The following is a 21,505-nucleotide window of genomic DNA, read 5'->3' as shown; positions in this document are numbered from 1 at the left end:
GATTCTCCCCCTCTACTCTGCTCTGCTGAGACCCCACCTGGAGCACTGCATCCAGTTCTCGAGCCTCTGTTACAGGAAGGATCTGGAGGTGCTGGAAGGTGTCCAGAGAAGGGCCATGAGGATGAGCAGAGGGCTGGAGCTGCTCTGCTATGAGGACACAGACTGAGGGAGTTGGGGCTGTTCAGTCTGGAGAAGAGAAGGCTCTGAAGAGACCTAATTGTGGCCTTCCAATATCTGCAGGGGGCTACAAGCAAGCTGGGGAGGGACTTTTTAGGGTGTCAGGTAAGGGAAGGGATGCAGTGGTCTAAAATCATGTTATTATTGTTCCTGTCTTCTAAGCAGCCTGGCTTGTAGGCAGGACTTGAACTATGGAGATACAGAGATTCTCCAGACACACTGGAGACATTCCAGACCTGCTGATAGTCCCGTTTAGTCATGGAAACAGCAACACATAGTTAATCACATTGAGGGCCAGCAAAGGTTTTTAATAACTTCATTAATGAACTGGAGAGGGAGGAGCAGCATGTCATTGATTTGAGGGGGGGGAAAAATGCTACATCTGGATGTGCTGCAGGCAGAAAAAATGCTCAAAGACAAATGAGGGGCTTCACATGATTGATACAAAATCATTCAGGTTCAGGAACTGAAACTGTTGGGGAGGGAAAGGGAAAGGGAAAGAAGGGAAAGGGAAAGGGAAAGGGAAAGGGAAAGGGAAAGGGAAAGGGAAAGGGAAAGGGAAAGGGAAAGGGAAAGGGAAAGGGAAAGGGAAAGGGAAAGGGAAAGGGAAAGAAGGGAAAGGGAAAATAGGGAAAGGGAAAATAGGGAAAGGGAAAGAGTAAGGGAAAGAAGGGAAAGGGAAATGGAAATGGAAAGAAGGGAAAGGGAAAGAGTAAGGGAAAGAAGGGAAAGGGAAATGGAAATGGAAAGAAGGGAAAGGGAAAGGGAAAGAAGGGAAAGAGAAAGAGAAAGAAGGAAAAGAGAAAGAGAAATGGAAAGGGAAAGGGAAAGAAGGGAAAGGGAAAGGGAAAGAAGGGAAAGGGAAAGAAGGGAAAGGGAACGAAGGGAAAGAGAACGAAGGGAAAGGGAACGAAGGGAAAGGGAAAGAAGGGAATGAAGGGAAAGGGAAAGGGAAAGAAGGGAAAGGGAAAAGGAAAGGGAAAGGGAGAGGGAGAGGGAGAGGAGAGGAAAAGAAAAAGAAAAGAAAAAAAGAAAAAGAAAAAGAAAAAGAAAAAGAAAGAAAAAAGAAAAGAAAAATTAAGAAAGATAAAAATAAAAAAGAAAAATAAAAATAATAAGACAAATAAATAAAAAAATAAAAATAAATGTTAAAGAATAAAAAGAAAAATAAGAAGAAAACCAGGCAGATATGCTGATGTAGGTCTTGCCTTGCTCCTCCCAAGACATGCAGTCAGAGAGCTGGAAGGGCTGACCACTTGCAAAAGCAGGTGCCTGGCAGATGTACATCAAAGTGACAGCTGGTACTGCCCTGCTGGCCTAAAACATAACTGTTGGTGGGAAAAGGTGCAAAGAGAGGGACAGAAAGTAAATTGATGCAGATTAGAAGGCTGGCTGGCATGCTCCTAAGGTGGTGAGATACTGAGAGGTAAGCAAAGCACAGGTGGTTCCCAGACAGGTGTTAAAAACCCCTAGATGGGGGCAAAGTGTGCCAGGGGAGGTTTAGATGGGACATTGGGAAAAACTTGCTGAGAGAGTGGTGAGGCACTGGCACAGGCTGCCCAGGGAGGTGATGGAATCACCATCCATGGAGGTGCTCAAGAAACCTGTGGCCATGGCACCTGGGGACATGTTTTAGTGGCCATGGTTTAGCACCCACTTCAGGATATGGCTTAGTGATCATGGCAGTTGGGTTACAGCTGGGCTTGATGGTCTTAAAGGTCTTGTCCAGCCTTAGTGATTCTATGATTCTGCAGAAGGCAAGGGGGAAAAACCAACTTCAGGTGATGAGGCTGCCCTGCTTATAGGGTGGAGACTTTGTATTAGATGTATTTTCACAGTGGTTGGAAAGCCTTCACAGGGAGCCACTTCAACATGTCCCACTGAAGCTGCTTCTCAATGGGCAGACAAACACACAAATGAAAACAAGAGAGGATGTTTTTCACACTCTCCAGGAGATGCTTTTGGCTTTTTGTACACTTTCTTCCAAGCCCTTTGCCAAAGTCAAAGCCCTTCTGTCACTGAAGCAGGCTGAATGTGTCCAGAAAAGCAGCCAGCCCTAAGTTCTCAGTGCTATTTCTGACCTCTCTTATAATATTTTAGATAGCTCAGCTATTTCTCTGTCAGCCTCTCTGGAGGCAAGAACTGTTAGATCACATCTGTAAGCTGAAGCATGGAGAATGCTTTGCATGTGTAAAATTCCTTCTCATTATATAGAGAGATGTAGTTTGGAGGCTGCTCTAAGCACAAGGCAGTGCTCACCAGAAGAACAGGCACAGTATAGACAATCCTCTTAGCCTTGATGGTTTTGTTTGGCAGCAAATGTCTAAATGGCTTGACTGGATTACTGGAAAGTAACTGAAGTAAATGCTGTCCTCTGTTCATCAGCTGGGAGATTATTTTCCCTAAGCACTCTCGTCTGCTCTGGTGAGACCTCACCTACAGTACTAGGTCCAGCTCTGGGGCCCCCAACACAAGAAGGACGTGGACCTGCTGGAAAGGGTCCAGAGGAGGACCACAGAGATGATCAGAGGGCTGGAGGCTGTGAGAGTTGGGTCTGTTTAGCCTGGAGAAGAGAAGGCTCCAGGGAGACCTTGTAGCTGCATTTCAATATCTGAAGGGGACCTACAGGAAGGCTGGGGAGGGACTGTTTAGAAGGGCTTAGAGTGATAGGACTCTGCTAACTAGAGCAAACTAGACTTAGGTTGGACACCAGGAGGAAGTTCTTTACAATGAGAGTGGTGAAATACTGGAGCAGGTTGCTCAGAGATGTGGTTGAGGCCCTATCCCTGGAGACATTCAAGGTCAACCTGGATGGAGCCCTGAGCAGCCTGATCTAGTCAGAGGTGTCCCTGCTTTCTGCAGGGGCTGTTGGACAAGGTGACCTTCAAGGGTCCCTTTCAGCCCCTTCCAGCATTCTGTGGTTCTGTGAAAACATCCCCAGGTAAATGTGAAAAAGAAAAGGGGAAGAGGGGGCAAAACAGCACAAAGCAGGGATTTCTCTCTCTCTTTAGCAGGAATGCAGATGAGGGGATTCTGGCTGGCTTGGGAGATGTCAGCTTGAGGAGATTGATCCTGGAGGCTGGACAGGAATGATAAGGAGACACATTTCTACAGTCATCCATGTCACTGAGAGCTGCAAAACTGCAGGGCATCATCCATGATCATACTCAGAGGGCACAAACTCGGATTCTCAGGTGCTGGGCTGCCTTTGCACACATGAAGGCACCCTCCTGCCAATCTCCTGCCCTCCTGAAAGCTTGACTCTTTCTCATGAAATTCTACTGCAGCTACATGGAATGTCACAAGTTATGTGCATCCACCAGGGCATGGCTTTGAGTGCTGTCTGACATGTTCCCAAACATCTCAAGCTCCATGTACTCTTTGTGCGCTCCTGCTGAGCCAGTAAATCCCTGGAGAGTTGCCTGCAGCACACCACTGAGTGGAAGGCTCCTGTAGTTTATTTCCTCCAGCTCCCCCTACATCGAGTCTGTACCCTGGCCAGGGGCAGCAGTTGCCTGGTTCCTGATCTCTGAAGCCTTGGCAACAGAAGGTCTGGATAGAGGGAACAGCCAGAGTGCTGTGTCACAGCCAGGGGGTAAACCTCACAAGGCTTGTTTTGGTTGGTTTGGTTGTTTCCTTGAGCCTTCCTTTGCTTTCCACCTGGCAGTTTTGCTCAGATGGCTTTTACCAGCTCTCCATAAGGATCCTGGACTTCCTGACCTCCCTTGCAGCCCAGAGGTTGGACCATGCAGCACCTTCCAGGCTGCTCCAGACACTGTAAGTGTGCAGCACTGTCCCATGGGTACTTGCTTCTGAACAGGATGGCCAGGCTTGGTGGGACCATAGGCACAATCCCCTCCCTGCTGCTGCTGGGTACCACTGCCCTCCAAGGGGCACCATCCCACCACAGCACCCAGAGATAGATGTTGAAAGGTGTTTTTGTTAGAGTTCCTGGCCATTTTTATCTGCTCTGCAGTGTGCTGGCTTGCTGCCTCCTCTTCCCTCAAACAAGGTTTTGTGAGCCAAGCCTAATCCTGTTTACATGATGCTTTTAACTCCTCTATTACTAGTTCAAAGCATGTGTCCAAATTTAGAAGCAAGACTAATACAACCCCAGGCTTAGCACTCATCAGAGCTCTCAAATTGAGCATGTTCAGGCCTGGTCAGTGCTGGATGGGAAGCTGTCAGAAAATGATCTGCCTCAGCTGGGAGTGGTCTCAGAGAGTGCAGGGGATGCACTTCTGTCCCAGCCACACTTAGCTTGGCAGTTTTGACTGTCTGGAGCAGAGTCTGCTTTAATTACATGCAGAGCCCTTCACATTCCTTCTTTCCTGTCTGATTTTTGAAGATCAGAACAGGGCTACTTGATATTTAAATCCCTGAATTCCTATCCAGAGGGCAGGGAAAGACTTTGATGCTGCAGAACATGCGTGCTGGCCATCTGCACAGCACCATCTCCTACTGCCTTGCCCTGAGCACACAAACAAAGTGCTGCTGGTTCAGACTGGGCTGCTGCAGAGGCTCATTTATCAGCACTAAAATACTGCAGCAGCAGGAAGGAGGAAGGATGTTGATGGAGCTATCAAGATCCAAGGAGAAGTTTCTCTTCTTTCTTGTATTCTTTGTCCTGCTTGTCACAGAACGGTTTCAGTGGGAAAAGTCCTCTTAGATCATCAAGTCCAACCAATCTTCACACTCATCTGGCCATGCTGCTGCTCCACACTCCTCACATGGGGGTGAAACACAGCCTCTGACAAACAACCTGGTTGTATGAACCAGATTTACAGAATACAGAATTAACCAGGTTGGAAAAGACCTTTGAGATCATCAAGTCCAACAGATCACTCAACACCATCTGATCAACTAACCCATGGCACCAAGTGCCTCATCCAGGCTCTTCCTGAACACCTCCAGGGATGGTGACTCCACCACCTCCCTGGGCAGCACATCCCAATGGCCAATCTCTTTCTCTGGGAATAATTTCTTCCTAACATCCAGCCTGAACCTCCCCTGTGAAGCTGATAACTGAGTTCAGAAGGTTTTTCAGGCAGCTTGGGGATGGTCACTGCAACACAATTGGTGGAACCCCTTCAGGGAGGGGGCACTTCCACTTCTACTTTTCCCCAGTAAAATAAACAAACAAACAAACAAATCATTTGAAACCTGAGTGCCTTAGCAATCGTCAGTGATTAATTAGCAATTAAGACTTTCAATGCCCAAACCTTTCTCAGGGGTCAGAGCCCTGAGAGCAGAAGGCCATTTCAGTGCTGGTGGTGAGAAATTGTAGAGGTTTGTTGGGAAAGCAAGCAAAGGAAGAGGAAAGTGGTGCTGGGAGCTTGCTACTGCAGTCATAAGCCAGCTCTGCTATTTCTCTGGTGTACCAGGATTTCAGCAATGGTCCCATGCACAGCATGTGAGATTAGGAAGAAATTCTTCCCAGTGAGGGTGGTGAGACACTGGAACAGGCTGCCCAGGGAGGCTGGGGATACCTCCTCCCTGGAGGTGTTTAAGGCCAGGTTGGATGAGACCTTGAGCAACCTGGGCTGGTGGGAGGTGTCCCTGCCCATGGCAGTGGGGTTGGAACTGGATGATCTTTAAGGTCCCCATTGATCCAAACCATTCTGTTATTCCATGATCCTGACTATTGCAGGGCTAAAACCAATCTTGTCTGGAGCAGGTACCCTGCACCTTCAACCTTTCCAGAGACATCATCGCCTGTCTGGTAGAGCATCCAACTGCCACCCTGGCTGGGCTTGGGGCTAACTGTTCCAGTGTGGATTCCTCCTTGTCCTCCACTCTGGCCACACTCCCTAGAGCAAAGACTGCTTCATCTAACAAGCCTTGAATCCTTGCTGCTCCTAAGAAGCAGGAGCCCTTCCTCATGGCATGCCACCAGCATTATGAGATGCCCCCAGCACCATGGGATGCCCCCAGCACCATGGGATGCCTCCAGTCCCACGGGATGCCCCTGGCACCCTTCTGAGCCACAGGAGGGTGGTGCACGCATGGAGAAGTCCCCATCCCCCTCTTCCTGTGCCATCCCCTTGCCCCTCAGGTGGAGTCCTGCAGCCTCCCAGCTGGCCACACATGCCACCTCCTTTTGTAGCCCTGTCACTCAGGATAACCTCCCTGACCAGGCAAATCACAGCCACTTTTCAGCTGGAAACAATGCTGGAGCCACAGCACAGCGTTGTGCTCAAAGTGGATTACACGAGCAGGGCTGTCTGCCTGGCATGATATTATTACATCAATAAGACTTTTCTTTCTCCCAGAAAACCTAAGCTCTGTCACCTCCTAACAAAGAAGCCCAATGCCAACCTGCTGCCAGCCAGCACTTTGAGCAAAACACTGCTGCTTTCCTTGGAAAGCACTAACAACTGTGGCTTGTTCGTGACAAAAGTGGCAGGGGCTCCAGCAGGGAGAACTTCTTCAGTGGTCCAGAGTCCTCTTTAAAGTCTGGTGGTGAGCAAACCAAAAAGAAATGGGCTCACATGAGCAAAACCCTGTCCTGCTGCAACATCTTGCTCTGATGCAAACCCCTGTTGTGGTGCAAAACCCTGCCCTGATGCAAAACCCTGTCCTGGTGCAACACCTTGCTCTGATGCAAACCCCTGTTGTGGTGCAAAACCCTGCCCTGATGCAAAACCCTGTCCTGGTGCAAAACCTTGCTCTAGTGCAACACCCTGCCCTGGTGCAAAACCCTGCCCTGATGCAAAACCCTGCCCTGATGCAAAACCCTGTCCTGGTGCAAAACCTTGCTCCAGTGCAACACCCTGCCCTGGTGCAAAACCCTGCCCTGATGCAAAACCCTGTCCTGGTGCAGGACAAGGGCCAATGGCTTCAAACTAGAGAAGAGCTGATGTAAATTGGATGTTAGGAACAAGTTCTTCACTATGAGGTTGGTGGAACATTGGAACAGGTTGCCCAGGGAGGTGGTTGAGGCCCCAGCCCTGGAGATATTCAAGGTGAGCCTCGACAGGGCTCTGGGCAGCCTGATCTAGTTGGGGATGTCCCTGCTGAGTGCAGAAGGGTTGGACTGGATGAGCTTTGGAGGTCCCTTTCATCCCAGACCATTCTATGAGTCCATGATTCTCTGTTCAAAAGTGCTGTTACCCTAGATCCCATTTTCAAAGGTGACCCAGCAGAAGAGGCCAAGATTCCCTGGTGCCTACCAGCATCTGCAAGTACAAATGTTCTCAGTACAGAATCTGTGCTCTTTTAACATGGTTTTATTTTTCCCTTCTCAATTATTCTTCTATGTTTTGGGGGTGTTCCCCTCCCCCAGAGAATAATCTTCCCTGTTTGAAATGATCTATTCCTCAATCCTCAGTCATGGAATCATAGAACCACAGAATGCTAGGGGTTGGAAGGGACCTCTGGAGATCATCCAGCCCAACCCCCCTGCCAAAGCAGGATCACATAGGGCAGGTCACACAGGAACACATCCAGATGGGTTTAGAAAGTCTCCAGAGAAGAAGGCTCCACAGCTGCTGGGCAGCCTGCTCCAGGGCTCCAGCATCCTCACATTTTCCCTCGTGTTGAGGTGCAACTTCCTGAGCTCCAGTTTGCATCTCTTGTCACTCCATCTCCTTCACCAGCTTTAATCTGCTCTGCACTGCTCCTTGTCCAAGGTGAGACCACTGACACTTCCTCATTTGACACTCAGCTTCCACCTCCCCTGTGGCACCTTTCCCAGTGTTGGTAGTGCTACTGTGCACCTTGCCTTGCAGGAGCTCTCACACAAGCCAAGTGTCCTAGTGCCTTGAGATGGAGCATGTTTCACTTGGGCTCAATGATCTCAGAGGTCTTTTCCAACCCAAATGATTCTGTGATTGTATGTGTGCCACCTAAAACTGCCACAGTGCCATGCAGCTGAGCACTGGCACTCCTGTGGGCCCCCATCCTGCAGTGGTGCTAGCAGCATCCCCAGGCACTCACCACCTTCCAGGCATGAAGAGGTGGACCCAGACCTGAGCCAGAGATAGTAAGATGTCCACTGGAATGAACTGCTGAGCCCCTGCAGAGGAGCAAGGCACTCAGCTGTAGTTCATCACCACTTTAGTCATTACTTTGCAAATATTTGGCCTTCTGCCAGAATTCATCAACATATTTCTGGATTCCAGGAGTGTCAAGAATTCATCCCAGCTGTTCATTAGTCACTGCTCACCACTCAGCTGCTTTGTGCTGGGGAACACTGGTGTTTTCTTAGGGGATCAGAAACCGCAGCAGCTCACCTACGAGGCACCCTGCTCACAGGGATTCATTGGTGGAACAGGGTGGCCAACATTTTGTAGGACATCCAAAGCTGGAAGATTATTTGCCCAGATAGTCAGCTGAAATGTTTGGGGGGGGGAAAAAACAACACCACCAACAAGAAGCTTCAGATTCCTTTCCCCAAACTCCACTCTCTCTGCTGCATGACTGCCCTGAGTGGTTCTGGCATAGGGATGTGCAGAGGGCTGCTTCTGGGCCCCTGCCTGTGACTCCTTTCTTGCTCAAAGGCTTTTTTGAGGGGCTGCAGGGCATTTCAGGGATACTTCAGGGCTCAAAGTGCACACTGAACAAGGCTCTGGAGCAGAGCCCCAGAATCAGCTCCTGCTTCATTGCACAGCTGCATCTGGCTCTGTCTTAGGGGGTGACCTGACAGCCTCACCCAGGCTCAGTTATCCCTCCTTGAAGATGAGGCTCATGTGCTGAGGGAGCTCTTAAGCAGGAGCCAGCTGCTTCTCAGTGAGGACTACCATTTGATCAGGCCAGGCTCCAGGTTTGCCATCACCTAGTGATAGGGCCAGCACTCTTTGACAGGAGAAAGGAGCAGAGGTGAAGCAATGGGATCAAAACAGGGTGCTGAGTTCACCACAGAAACACATCAAAGCCCCCAGGATGGGACTCAGCATGCAAGCCTTGCACAGACATGATCTTCAGAGACTTGCACACTGCTGCAAGGCTTTTCTTGAGGCTGCTGCAGCTGCTCCTTTCATGTTCTGATCCAAAAGAAGTACATGGCCATCTCCCAATGGCTCTGCTCTGTGTGGCTCAGCCAAAGCTGCTGCTTGCCTTGACTCACCTCAGAATGGAAACATCACTTGGGATGCAGCTTCTCCCATCAGCTTGTCCTAGATGAGTTCCATCCTCAAAGGCAGCCCTTCCCTGGCTTTGTTGAGTGCCACCATCTCCTTTCTCCTGTTTCTGATGCTCATTCAGCATTATGGACCAAAGTCTATGGTCCTGGCTTACCCCTGAGCACTGCCCAGGGGAATAAACCTTTGCAAAGGGGCATGTGGCCCAGCTCAGCTTCCTTGCCTTTGTTCTGGTCATTCTTTGTGCCAGTGGGATGGCACTTTCTGCCCTGGGCTTCCCAAGGATATACAGGAAGGATGGTGACATCCAGGAGACCTCTTTATGTCAGGAGAATCTACTCCAGCAGTCAGCATTACCTGAGTCTGCTCTTTTGGGTTGGATGCCTGTAGATGTTGGTCAACAAAGCTGGTGAAGGGTCTAGTGAACAAGTCTTGTGAGGAATGGTTGAGGGAACTGGGGGTATTTAATGTGGAGAAGAGGAGGCTGAGGGGAGACCTCACTGCTCTCTACAACTCCCTGAAAGGAGGGCAGAGTGGGGTGGGGGGTGGTCTCTTCTTTCTACTATCAGGTGATAGAACAAAAGGGAATGGCCTGAAATTGTGCCAGGGGAGGGTTAGGTTGGAGATTAGGAAGTATTTCTTAGCTGCAAGAGTGGTCAGGGGTTGGAAGAGGCTGCCCAGAGAGGTGGTGGAGTCCCCATCCCTGGAGGTGTTCAGGAAACATGTGGCCATGGCACTGTGGGACATGGTTTGGTGGCCATGGTGGTGTTGGGTTGATGGTTGGACCTGATGATCTTGGAGATCTTTTCCAGCCAAAACAGTTCTAAGATTCACCAGAAGTGGGTTAGGCTCTGAACCAAATGTCTCCAGCATCTGGAATTCTTTCCTGTAAGCTGGCTCCTGTCCACTTTTGCTTGAGTATCTCAAGTGAGAAAGTGCTGAAGGGAAACTAAATGCTAAATGTGGAGTCCAGTGTAGTGAATATTTGTGCAGATGAAAGGAAATTGCCTCTGTTACAGGGAGACAAAGAGGATACAAGCATAAAGTTTAACTGAATTTTCTCCAGTCAGTCCAAAGGAGAGCTTTAATTTCCCTAGAAAGGACAAAAGAAAGAAAAAAGCATAGCCCCAGGGAAGGGAGGAAAAGACAGACATTATAAACCCATAAGACAGTATTTCCCCTTCTGAGAGGGACTTTTTTGGAGGCATTATGCTCAGAAGTCCATTATTACAAGATTTCTTGTGATTTATGACAAATCTGAGAGCTGACAGAAAATACTTGACATAAATCAGTTAATATTGCAGAAGGCCTTGGGGAACAAGCTAGCACAGGCTTTTGACTTGTAACTGCAGAGAAACTCCACTTCTTACAGCCAGACAGCTCATGAGCACAGCATCAGAGAGTGGCTCAGGTTGGAAGGGGTCTCAGAGATCATCTGCTCCAGCTCCACCACCATGGCCAGGGACACCTCTCAACTAGACTCAGCTGCTCAAGGTCTCATCCAACCTGGCCCTGAACACCTCCAAGGAGGGGCCATCCACAGCCTCCCTGGGCAACCTGTTCCAGAGTCTCACCACCCTTGTACTGAAGAGCTTCTTTCTTAGATCCAGTCTGAGCCTACTCTCCCTCAGCTTCAAACCATTCCCCCTTGTCCTGCCTCTAGACACTCTCATGAAAAGTCTCTCTGCAGCCTTCCTGTAGGATCCCTTCAGCTATTGAAGGCAGCTCTAAGGTCCCCACGGAGTCTTCTCTTCTCCAGGCTGAACATCCTCAGCTCCCTCAGCCTCTCCTTACAGCAGAGCTGCTCCAGCCCTTGGATCACCTTTGTGGCCTCCTCTGGACGCCAGCAGCTCTGTGTCCTTCTTGTGCTGAGGACACCAGAACTGGAGGCAGGATTGGAGGTGGGGTCTCAGCAGAGTAGTGAACATTATGGTTGTGATGTGGACACATGCAAACCAGTTGCTGGGTTTGGGGGGGGATGTTTGTGCTTTAGTCAGCTTTGCTTCCTTTTTTCCCTTTTTTTTTTCCTTTTTTTCCCCCCCTTTTTTCTTCTTTTTTTTTTCCTCCCCCCCCCCTTTTTTCCTTTTTCCTTTTTTCCCTTTTTTCCTTTTTTCCTTTCCCCCCCTTTTCCCCTTTTTTCCTTTTTTTCCCTTTTCCCCCCTTTTTTCCCTTTTTTCCTTTTTTTTTTGCTTTCCCCCCCCTTGCATCTTTTTTCTTTTTACTTTTTTGCTTTTCTTTTTTCCTTTTTCCCCTTTTTTCCTTTTTTCCTTTTTCCCCCTTTTTCCCTTTTTCCCCTTTTTTCCCTTTTCTTTCCTTCCCCCCCTTTTCCCCTTTTTTCCTATTTTCCCTTTTTTCCATTTTTCCCCCTTTTCTTTCCTTTTTCCCCGTTTTCCCCCTTTTTTCCCTTTTTTCCCTTTTCTTTCCTTTCCCCCCCTTTTCCCCTTTTTTCCTATTTTCCCTTTTTTCCATTTTTCCCCCTTTTCTTTCCTTTTTCCCCGTTTTCCCCCTTTTTTCCCTTTTCTTTCCTTTTTTCCCCTTTTCCCCCTTTTTTTCCTTTTCTTTCCTTTCCCCCCCTTTTTCCCTTTTTTCCTATTTTCCCTTTTTTCCATTTTTTCCCTTTTCTTTCCTTTTTCCCCCATTTTTCCCTTTTCTTTCCTTTTTCCCCCCTTTCCCCCTTTTCCCCCTTTTTTCCCTTTTCTTTCCTTTTTCCCCCCTTTCCCCCTTTCCCCCCTTTTTTCCCTTTTCTTTCCTTTTTTTCCCCTTTTTTTCCTTTTTTCTTTTAGCATCATCTCAGAATTTAACTGGGCAAAAGAAAGCCAAACTGTGCTCAATATCCCCTCCTGCTCTCCAAAGCAGAAGCAAGCACTGCTGCTCCCTGCATGCTAAAAGTCTGCTGTCAGCCTGCTCAGTGTCAGCCCCAGCAGGCATCGCTCTCCCCAAAGTGCAGAGCTTCTGTGCTTAGGAGGCCACAGACAAACCCACAGAATTATTCACTGAATAAAAAGCAAACCAACAACCAGGCCCAAACCACATCATCCCAAGATAGAAAATATAAATCACTCCCCTGAAGATGAAGACTGAGGACTAACCCTTCACAAATGCAACCTAATGAGTCACCGCTGGCCGCTCTCCAGGCTCTGTTTTGAACTCGGTTCTGCTTCTGCCTTCCTTTGCAGCCTGAGCTAATTTGATTATTTTCATTGTGCCTCTACTTCTGTTCATAAAGTGGATCCAAAAGAATGTGTTCCACTTCTCCATGCCTTTCACACAGTGAAGCTGGCTCAGATTTACCAACGCATTGCTGCAGCGACAGGGAGCGTGGTGTGTGTTAAATAAAGCAGCAGGTCAGAATGAGTAGAATAGAATAGGTTAGAATAGGTTAGAATAGAATAGAATAGAATAGAATAGAATAGAATAGAATAGAATAGAATAGAATAGACTAAACCAGGTTGGAAGAGACCCTCAAGAACATCATGTCCAACCCATCATCCAACACCACCAAACCATGAACTAAACCATGCAATCAAGCACCCTGTTAAGTCTCCTCCTAAACACCTCCAATGATGGTGACTCCACCACCTCCCTGGGCAGCACATTCCAATGGCCAATTACTCTTCCTAGGAAGAACTTTCTCCTCACCTCCAGCCTAAACTTCTCCTGGCACAGCTTGAGACTGTGTCCTCTTGTTCTGGTGCTGGTTGCCTGGGAGAAGAGACCAACCCCCACCTGGCTACAACCTCCTTTCAGGTAGTTGTAGACAGCAAGAATGTCTCTCCTGAGCCTCTTCTTCTCCAGGCTTAGCAACCCCAGCTCCCTTAGCCTCCCTTAGCCTCATTTAGATGCTAAAATACCTTCCAGGTTGTGGTCTCAAGTTGGTCCTGGCTGTCCCCTCCCTTGCAGGGTGCAGTGCTGTGGTTACACAAGGCTGCTGGAGCCCATGGCCAGACTGTGGCACGAAAAAGGGACCTGGGGGCACCCCACGTCCCTGCCAGGTTTGTTAGAAAGTCCCTCCCCAAAGCAGCAGGTTTCTAGAGGACATCAGAAATATTTCTGTGCCTATAGGGGGGCTGAGGGTATCACTCGCCTACAGGAGCAGTAGAAACTCATTCCCAGCACCCAGACCTGCAGGGGGGGGTGGGACATGGGGAGAATGTTGTTACCTCCTTGCACCCCTACGCACTTGGGAAATCCTCCCCTTGCCACCGGTCTCCAGCCTGGCTGCCAGAATGTTTCCCTGCTGAACTTCTGGCAGCTTACATGCAGGACTCTGTCCAACTCTCACAGGCACTCCAGCTGTTGGAAAGGTCTAAATTTATCAGCACATATCTCTCCAGATGTTTGGGGATCTCATCTCTCAGGAATGTATTTAGACATCCTTTTTTTTCCCAGTGCCAGAATTGCAAAGCTATAAAAAAATCTTCCCAGCCTTAGTAACTCCTGAATCATTCTGAATTTGCCTCTTAAGCCTTGCTTATCTCTCCTCATGCTCTCAGGGAAGAACATTAGCTGGGTCATTATTCAGTCATTCAATATCCCATCTCTGAGAAGGGCCAAGACCTGGTGAAGAGCCAAGAATGGTCCAAAGCCCAGAATGGAAAACTATGAAACGATTTGACCATAGTTAGAGGTAGTCCTCAGAGTTCTGTGTCTGTTCTGTGTCTTTAAAAAGGTTTTGCTCCTGGCTGTTGATACCAGACTCCTCATTCACATCCCACTACATGTGTGTGTTTTCTCCCCTTCAAACTCCTGGCTCTGCAGGTCAGCAGGTGCTGCTTTATGGTCTGTAGAGACACAGAGATCGGACATGGAGACAGGAGCCTCTCATCTCCCTCACTCTCTAAGTGCTGTGATGTTCCTGCATTGTCCATTCTCATGGGTTTTAATGGAGCTGGAATTACCCTAAACCTCTTCTTTCCTTCCTTCTTTCATTCCCTTTTCCCTGGCATTCAGTTGTGATGCTTTGTGCTCAGCCATGCACTGTACTGCCTCAAGCAGCCATACTGGGACTCATACACAGGTGTGGTTCAACCAGATCAAGCTTGGTTCTCCCTTTGATTCCACCTTCCCTTGGCCTTTAAGAAGGACTTTGAGGTGCTGGAGCATGTCCAGAAAAGGGCAGCAAGGCTGGTGGGGGGTCTTGAACACAAACCCTAGGAGAAGTGGCTGAGGGGACTGGGGTTGTTTAGTCTGGACAACAGGAGGCTGAGGGGAGACCTCATTGCTTTCTATAACTGCCTCAAAAGGAGGTTGTAGTGAAGTGATAGGATGAGAGGAAAGGGACTGAAGATACACCAGTGGAGCTTTACACTGGATATTAGGAAAAACTTTCTTCACCAAAATGATCATCAGGCACTGGAACAGGCTGCCCAGGGAAGTGGTGGAGTCACCATCCCTGGAGGTGACTCCAGGGATGCCTGGATGAGGAGCTTAGGGAATTGGCCTGACAGTTGTGTCAGGGAGATGGTAGGTCATGGCTGGACTTGATGGTCTTAAGGTCTTTTCCAACCAGGTGAGTCTATGAATCTCTTTGGTATGTCAGCATCTTTTCAACAGTGGGGATCCCTGGAGGTGTTTAAGAAGAGACTGGATAAGACACTTGGTGCCATGGTCTGGCTGATTAGTTAGGCTTGGGTGATCATCTGGACTTGATCTTGGAGATCTCTTCCAACCTGGTTGATTCTGTGATAAGCAGCCCTCTGGGTCCTGTCTAAGGAGGTATTTTCTACTATGGACAAAGTCTTGGGCCACAAGGAGCACTCATTCATTGCCTGTGTTCTGGTGGGCAGTGAGCCTAATCCCCTTGGCATCATAAAAGTCAAGCTAAAGGACTAGGCTTGAAAGGCTTAGTGGTGCTTCAGGCAGTAGGAATGCAATTTCCACTGGGACTGGGGCCACAAATAGACAGAAGTGTTGCAGATCTGAGTGTCCTGTCATCTGCTTTGGAGGCATCTTGCCATCTTCTTGTCCTCACTGTCCTGAATGACCTGTCTGTGCTCCCTGTGAGGGAACAGACAGCCTTAGGTGCCCAGGACTGGGACTGGAGTGCATTAGAGATCCAGGACATGAACAGGTAACTCCTTGTGATCAGTAGATCAAAGCAGCAGGCACCCTGCACATGTCCAAGGGTATTTCTTTAGACTCTGGTGCCCCTGCCATGCATGGGGCTCAGAGCTGCCCAAAGGAGTGGTTGTTTGTGTGATGGAAGCTGGTGAAGGGTCTAGAGAATGAGTCTTATGAGGAGAGGCTGAGAGAGCTGGGGCTGTTCAGTCTGGAGAAGAGGAGGCTGAGGGGAGAACTCATTGCTCTCTACAACTCCCTGAAAGGAGGGTGGAGTGAGGTGGGGGTTGGGCTCTGCTCCCTAGTATCAGGTGATGGAATGAGAGGAAATGGCCTGAAATTGTGCCAAGGGAGATTAGGGAAAATTTGTTTGCTGCTGGAGTGGTCAGGGATTGGCACAGGCTGCCCAGGGAGGTGGTGGAGTCCCCATCCCTGGAGGTGTTCAAGAGATGTGTGGACATGACAGTTTGTGCCATGGTTCAGTGGCCATGATGGTGTTGGGCTGAAGGTTGGACTTGATGATCTTAGAGGTTTTTTTCCAGCTGAAATAATTCCATGATTCTGTGATTTAAGGCTCACCATATCAGCCTGGCTCTAGCCTGCTGGATAAGAAGTGGCTGTGCAGAGTGAAGCTGGCTCAACTCCCTTTTCTCCTCTGAGAGGTCCTAGGAGCTGCCTCCTAAACCTAAAGGCATGTGGCCAGTGTGTCCTCTGGAACAATCTGTCATTTTGCTGGTATGTACTGCAAAATGTCTCCAGACCCCCTTGTTCTTGCTGGATACTGTGGAATTCAAAGCACACACAGCAGGGCCTGGAAATCTGAGCTGCCTTGAGGAGGATGGAGATCCCCCAGAGGACTCTTGGAGAGATCAAGCTTCATTCTGGCCATGCTGGTACTTCTTGTCTTCATTGCTGCCTGCAGCGTGGTTCAGAGGCACCAAAACTAGCTGTAAGCAAGAGCTTAATACAGGTTAATTTAGCTTAATTGCTCAATTTTCAATCAGAGCAAAAGCCATGAGGCCCCTGGCATCTTTAATGTAAGGCAGCTGGGAACAGGGTTACTCAGGCTGGCTCCCTGGCTGCTTTCCCTCTCTGCACATGTCCAACTCCATGGACACACTCAACAACCAGGGCTGTCATCTTTAACTACCTACAACAGATGATGTTTAAAAGCTCCCTAGTGATCCAAGCTTGAAAGCAGCCAAAGGGTGACTGGCCTGAATGAAGCCTCACGTGCCTGAGCTGCGTGAATCGGTAGCTCTGCTACGTTCTGTTGTCACAACAGACACAGCACACTCCACATTTGTGTGGAGCTAAGTGGTCTTCCACTTCTGAGGAGCTAATTAATGTGACCAGATGATATACTCCAGAGAATTTGCTGGATGTGTTTCAGAAGTACCAAGGAAGAGGAAAGGCTGAGAGCTGGGTTGGTTCAGCCTGGAGAAGAGAAGGTTTAGGGATGACCTTATTGCCATGGACCAGCACATAAAGGGTGGCTGTAGGAGGGTGGAGACTGCCTTTTTACCAGGAGTGCCATGGAGGAGACAAGAGGTGATGGGGACAAGTTCCTCCTGGGCAGATTCCCATTGGACCCCAGAAGAAAATGTTTCCCCATGAGAAGAGACACTGGAATCATCTCACAAGGGAAGTGGTAGAGTCCTCTCCGTTGGACAGTTTTAAGGCTCAGCTTGTGAGAGTGGTGGGCCAGCTCATGTCAACTGCACCATCAGCTAGAATGGTTGGACCAGATGCAGATGATCCTTGAGGTCCCTTCCAGCCTGCCATGCTGTGATTCCATGAACTTCCCAGTTGAAGGTGTATTTCCCACTGTAAAGTATGCCAGCACTCAGCGACACTCACGTCCTGTAACCTGCAGCACCTGAGTGCTCCTGGGCTAGCACAGAGCTCATGCTGGTGCCAAGTCTTTCTTCTCCCTAGTATCAGGTGCTAGAACAAGAGGAAATGGACTGAGCTGGTACCAGGGCCTGGGGGTTAGGTTGGATATTAGGAAATATTTCTTTGCTGCAAGAGTGGTCAGGGATTGGCACAGGCTGCCCAAGGAGGTGGTGGAGTCACCATCCCTGGAGGTGTTCAAGAAACCTGTGGCCGTGGCACTTTGGGACCTGGTTTGATGGCCATGGCGGTGTTGGGTTGATGGTTGGACTCAATGATCTTGGAGGCTTTTTCCAACCTTAACAATTCTATGTTTCTGTGGAAGAGCTGGATGCTGTGAGAGTCCCCAGGGCACTCAGCCTGCTCAGCAGCCCAGGGGTGAAGAGCATTATGGAAGGGTGATGCTGAGGGACTGAACCAAAGGGATGGCATAGCCCCACAAGCATCTATACTCTCATAAACTTGAGCTTCTGTAGACAGCTCCTGCTGGCAGATGCACCAGTTGAGACAGGAGCAAATGCTCCTTTGCCACAGGAGAAGGCACAGAGTGGAGCATGGCAGAGTGGTCTCTGTCTCCACACATGTATTAACTGCAGATGGCAGAGGACATCTCTCTTGGTCGCCCTGAACTCCAGCATTGGGCTTTTGTCTCACCTTACATCAGGGGTAAGGTGGAGCAATGCTGAGGATCATTCACCCTGCAGGACCTGGCTGTGGTAGGCCACTGCAGGAGAGGTGGTTCTCAGAGAGGAAAGATGTGGTGACCCTGCTGCTCTTGGTGGCTTTCCAGCATAAGACAGGATCTGGACCAGCTCCTGGTGCAGCTCAGAGTGCCATGGAGAGGCAAAAGCAGGCATCCTTGCCTAACCTCAGCTTCACTCTTATCCCACCACTGCAGCTGCCATTGGATGTGGGGCTGCACTTCAGCATCCTGCTCCCAGCTTTTGAGCTGGATGCCAGGGCTGAAAGGAGAGCCAGTGGGGGCCTGGGAGGGCTGTGCCCAGCCTCATCCCACTGCCAGCCATGGCTGGCTGCCTTGCAGTCCTGGCCATCTCTCAGTGCTGCAGCTGCTCTCCTTGCCTGCTGGGAGCATTTTGGAGGCTTTCTTCTGACTAGCTGCTGAAGTTGGCAGAGGTGGCATTCAGGAAGCAGACAGCAGGTTAATCCTTCTAATAATTCATAGCATGCAGGATGGAGTGGAGAACTGACACAGAAAGCATTGGGGTGCTCTGGTTTTTCATTGTCTTCATATCTGCATATCAATTACCCAGGAAAGGAGGGAAGGAGAAAGGGCAGAGGTTACATGGGAGCTAAGAAAACAGTGACAGCAACAATGCAGCACTTTTCTTTCTTTAGCAAGTCCTCTCCATCCCTTTCTCTCTTTTACTTTACTTTTTTTCCCTCTCCTGAATCACTTATAAATGAACATGGTCAGATTAGTTGGGCCCCCTTCCTTCCTGCTTGTCCAAAATAGATGGTGAAAAATAAAGGAAAAGGAAAATAAAAAGGAAAAGGAAAAGGAAAAGGAAAAAAGGAAAAGGAAAAGGAAAAGGAAAAGGGGAAGGGAAAGAGAAAGAGAAAGAAAAAGAGAACAAAAAAAAAGAAAAAGAAAAAGAAAAAGAAAAGGAAAGAAAAAGAAAAAGAAAAAGAAAAAGAAAAAGAAAAAGAAAAAGAAAAAGAAAAAGAAAAAGAAAAAGAAAAAGAAAAAAGGAAAAAGAAAGACAAAGAAAAAAGAAAAAGAAAACGATAAAAAGAAAAAGAAAAAGAAAAAGAAAAAGAAAAAGAAAAAGAAAAAGAAAAAGAAAAAGAAAAAAGAAAAAGAAAAGAAAAAGAAAAAGAAAAAGAAAAAAGAAAAAGAAAAAGAAAAAGAAAAAAGGAAAAAGGAAAAAGAAAAAAAGAAAAAGGAAAATGAAAAGGAAAATGAAAAGGAAAAGAGAAAAAGGAAAAGGAAAAGGGAAAGAAAAAGAGAAAGAGAAAGAAAGAGAGAAAAATAAAAAGGAAAAAGAAAAAGAAAAGGAAAAAAGAAAAAGAAGGAAAAGGAAAAGGAAAAGGAAAAGGAAAAGGAAAAGGAAAAGGAAAAGGAAAAGGAAAAGGAAAAGGAAAAGGAAAAGGAAAAGGAAAAGGAAAAGGAAAAGGAAAAGGAAAAGGAAAAGGAAGAATAAGGAGAAAAAGAAAAAAGAGAGACAAAGGAAAAATACCCAAACTCAAAATGCCTGGAGCCATGGCTTGTGGATAAGACCCATGCTCAATCAGTGATGTGGGGGGTTGAGCCATGGTTTGGAGAATAACATTCCCAGCTCACTCCTTGCTTCCAGAACAGCCTTTTAGAGGTGGTGTTGGCAACAGGGAGTCGGGCTGCTGTGTCCAGAATCTCATGCACCTGGGTCCAGGCCGGTGTGCTGCCAGGCGAGCCCCTGCAGCGCTGGGCTCGAGGGCTGACCTTCCTTTGCTAAAACAAATCCCTGCCAGAAGGGATTTTGGTGCTGTTGGTCAGAGATGTGTGGCAGCTACAGGACCTCCTGGACACGTGAAGCAGCCTTAATCTTTTCTTCCTCCCATGAATCCCAAGAGAGGGTTGTAAGTGGAAGCAATACCTGAAATTGTGGCAGGGAAGGTTTAGGTTGGATGTTAGGAACAATTTCCTTGCTGGAAGAGCTTTCAGGCATAGGAATAGGTTGCCCAGGGAGATGGTGAAGCCACCATGCCTGGAGGTGTTCAAGGGAGGTGTGGCCATGGCACTTTGGGCCATGGTTTAATGGCCATGGTGGTGCTGGGTTGATGGTTGGACTCAAAGATCTTTAAGTTCTTTTCCAAGAAAACCAAAACAATTCTATGTTTCCATACATGAGTGTGGTTGCTCTTTCACAACACAAAAGTTTGGACCAGTGGAGATTCTCTCACCCCTCTCTCCCCCACCAGCAACCTGCAGTGTGTGAGGTGCCTCCAGTCCTGCTCAGAGGTCAACCTGAAGATCCCTTGGTGAAAAAAAGCTAACAAACTAAAAATAAGCATACCTAGAGCTAAAGCACCTCAGTAATTGATTGTTCATCTGGAATTGCTGCCCTGCAGAGAGCACTTCCATCCCAGCACTCAGCTTCAGTTAGAATAGAATAGAATTAACCAGGTTGGAAGAGACCTTTGAGATCATTAAGTCCAACCTATCACCCAACACCATCTAATCAACTAAACCATGGCACCAAGCACCCCATCATCACCTCCAGTGATGGTGACTCCAGCACCTCCCTGGGCAGCACATTCCAATGGCCAATCTCTCTTTCTATGAAGATCTTCTTCCTAATATCCAGCCTAAAGCTCCCCTGGCACAGCTTGAGACTGTGTCCTCTTGTTCTGATGCTGGTTGCCTGGGAGAAGCTTTCCACCAGCTAACAATGCTCTGCTTGGGTATCACCTCTGTTCCCTGCACAGAACCAAGGGGGCCATGCCCACTCCATGGAGGAGCAGGGAGAGCATGGCACAGTGACACCACTTTAACCAGCAGGCACGTCTGAAGGGCTGCACTGGCCCCAGGCACCTCCTGTTAAACTGTAACAGGAGTCCTGCATACCTCCATGGATGCCACCAGAGAAAATGGTGATCTTTGGACAAGCCTCTAGTTAAAAAGTAAATCTGAATTTTTGAGCTTTTTATGACACAGGTCTAAGGCAGACAGCTCTGGCTAAGGCAGCAGGTGAGGTATTGCCCCCATGGTTTGCTCCTGAGATTGACTTCACACACTGGCTTGAAAACATCAATCTCAGCTCATCCCTACCCTTGGCAAGGGGCATGGGGGAAGAGATTTGCAGAGGATCCTCTCTCGCCACCCAGTTCAGGGGCCAGGATTTCACTCTGAAGGACTTCTGCTGCCTCTCCCCAGGGTTGGCATCACGCCCTTAGGGACCTCTGCCAAATCAGCAGGCTCTGATTCTTTCTCCAGTTTGCCTCCTCAGCATCTCTGAGGAGGGAGAGGCCATCTCCTAGGCCTGTCACTCCTGCCTATTGCCCTCCAACTTACTGGGGCATGTTCAGGGAACATCATCACTCTTCAAAGACTACTTAAGTATGATTGACAAATGATATCAGACAAAGCCAGGTGATGTTCACATTTCTGGGCCTTTCCATCTACCTGGGTACCTCCAACCACACTGCATGAGTGACAGCTAGAAATACCTCTTGCTTTTCCTTAGCCAGCAGTTATGAACCCAGAGGCTTCATGAACAAAGTCTGGGGAGAGAGAGGTGGACACTCTTCTCCTCATAACTATGTCATTTTCTCCTCTGGCCCTTCAAGATGCTCACACC

This window comes from Dryobates pubescens, chromosome 15, assembly GCF_014839835.1.
Source record: "Dryobates pubescens isolate bDryPub1 chromosome 15, bDryPub1.pri, whole genome shotgun sequence".
NCBI classification, from domain to species: domain Eukaryota; kingdom Metazoa; phylum Chordata; class Aves; order Piciformes; family Picidae; genus Dryobates; species Dryobates pubescens.
The sequence above is the reverse complement of the archived record's forward strand: the minus strand, read 5'-3'. Positions refer to the sequence as shown.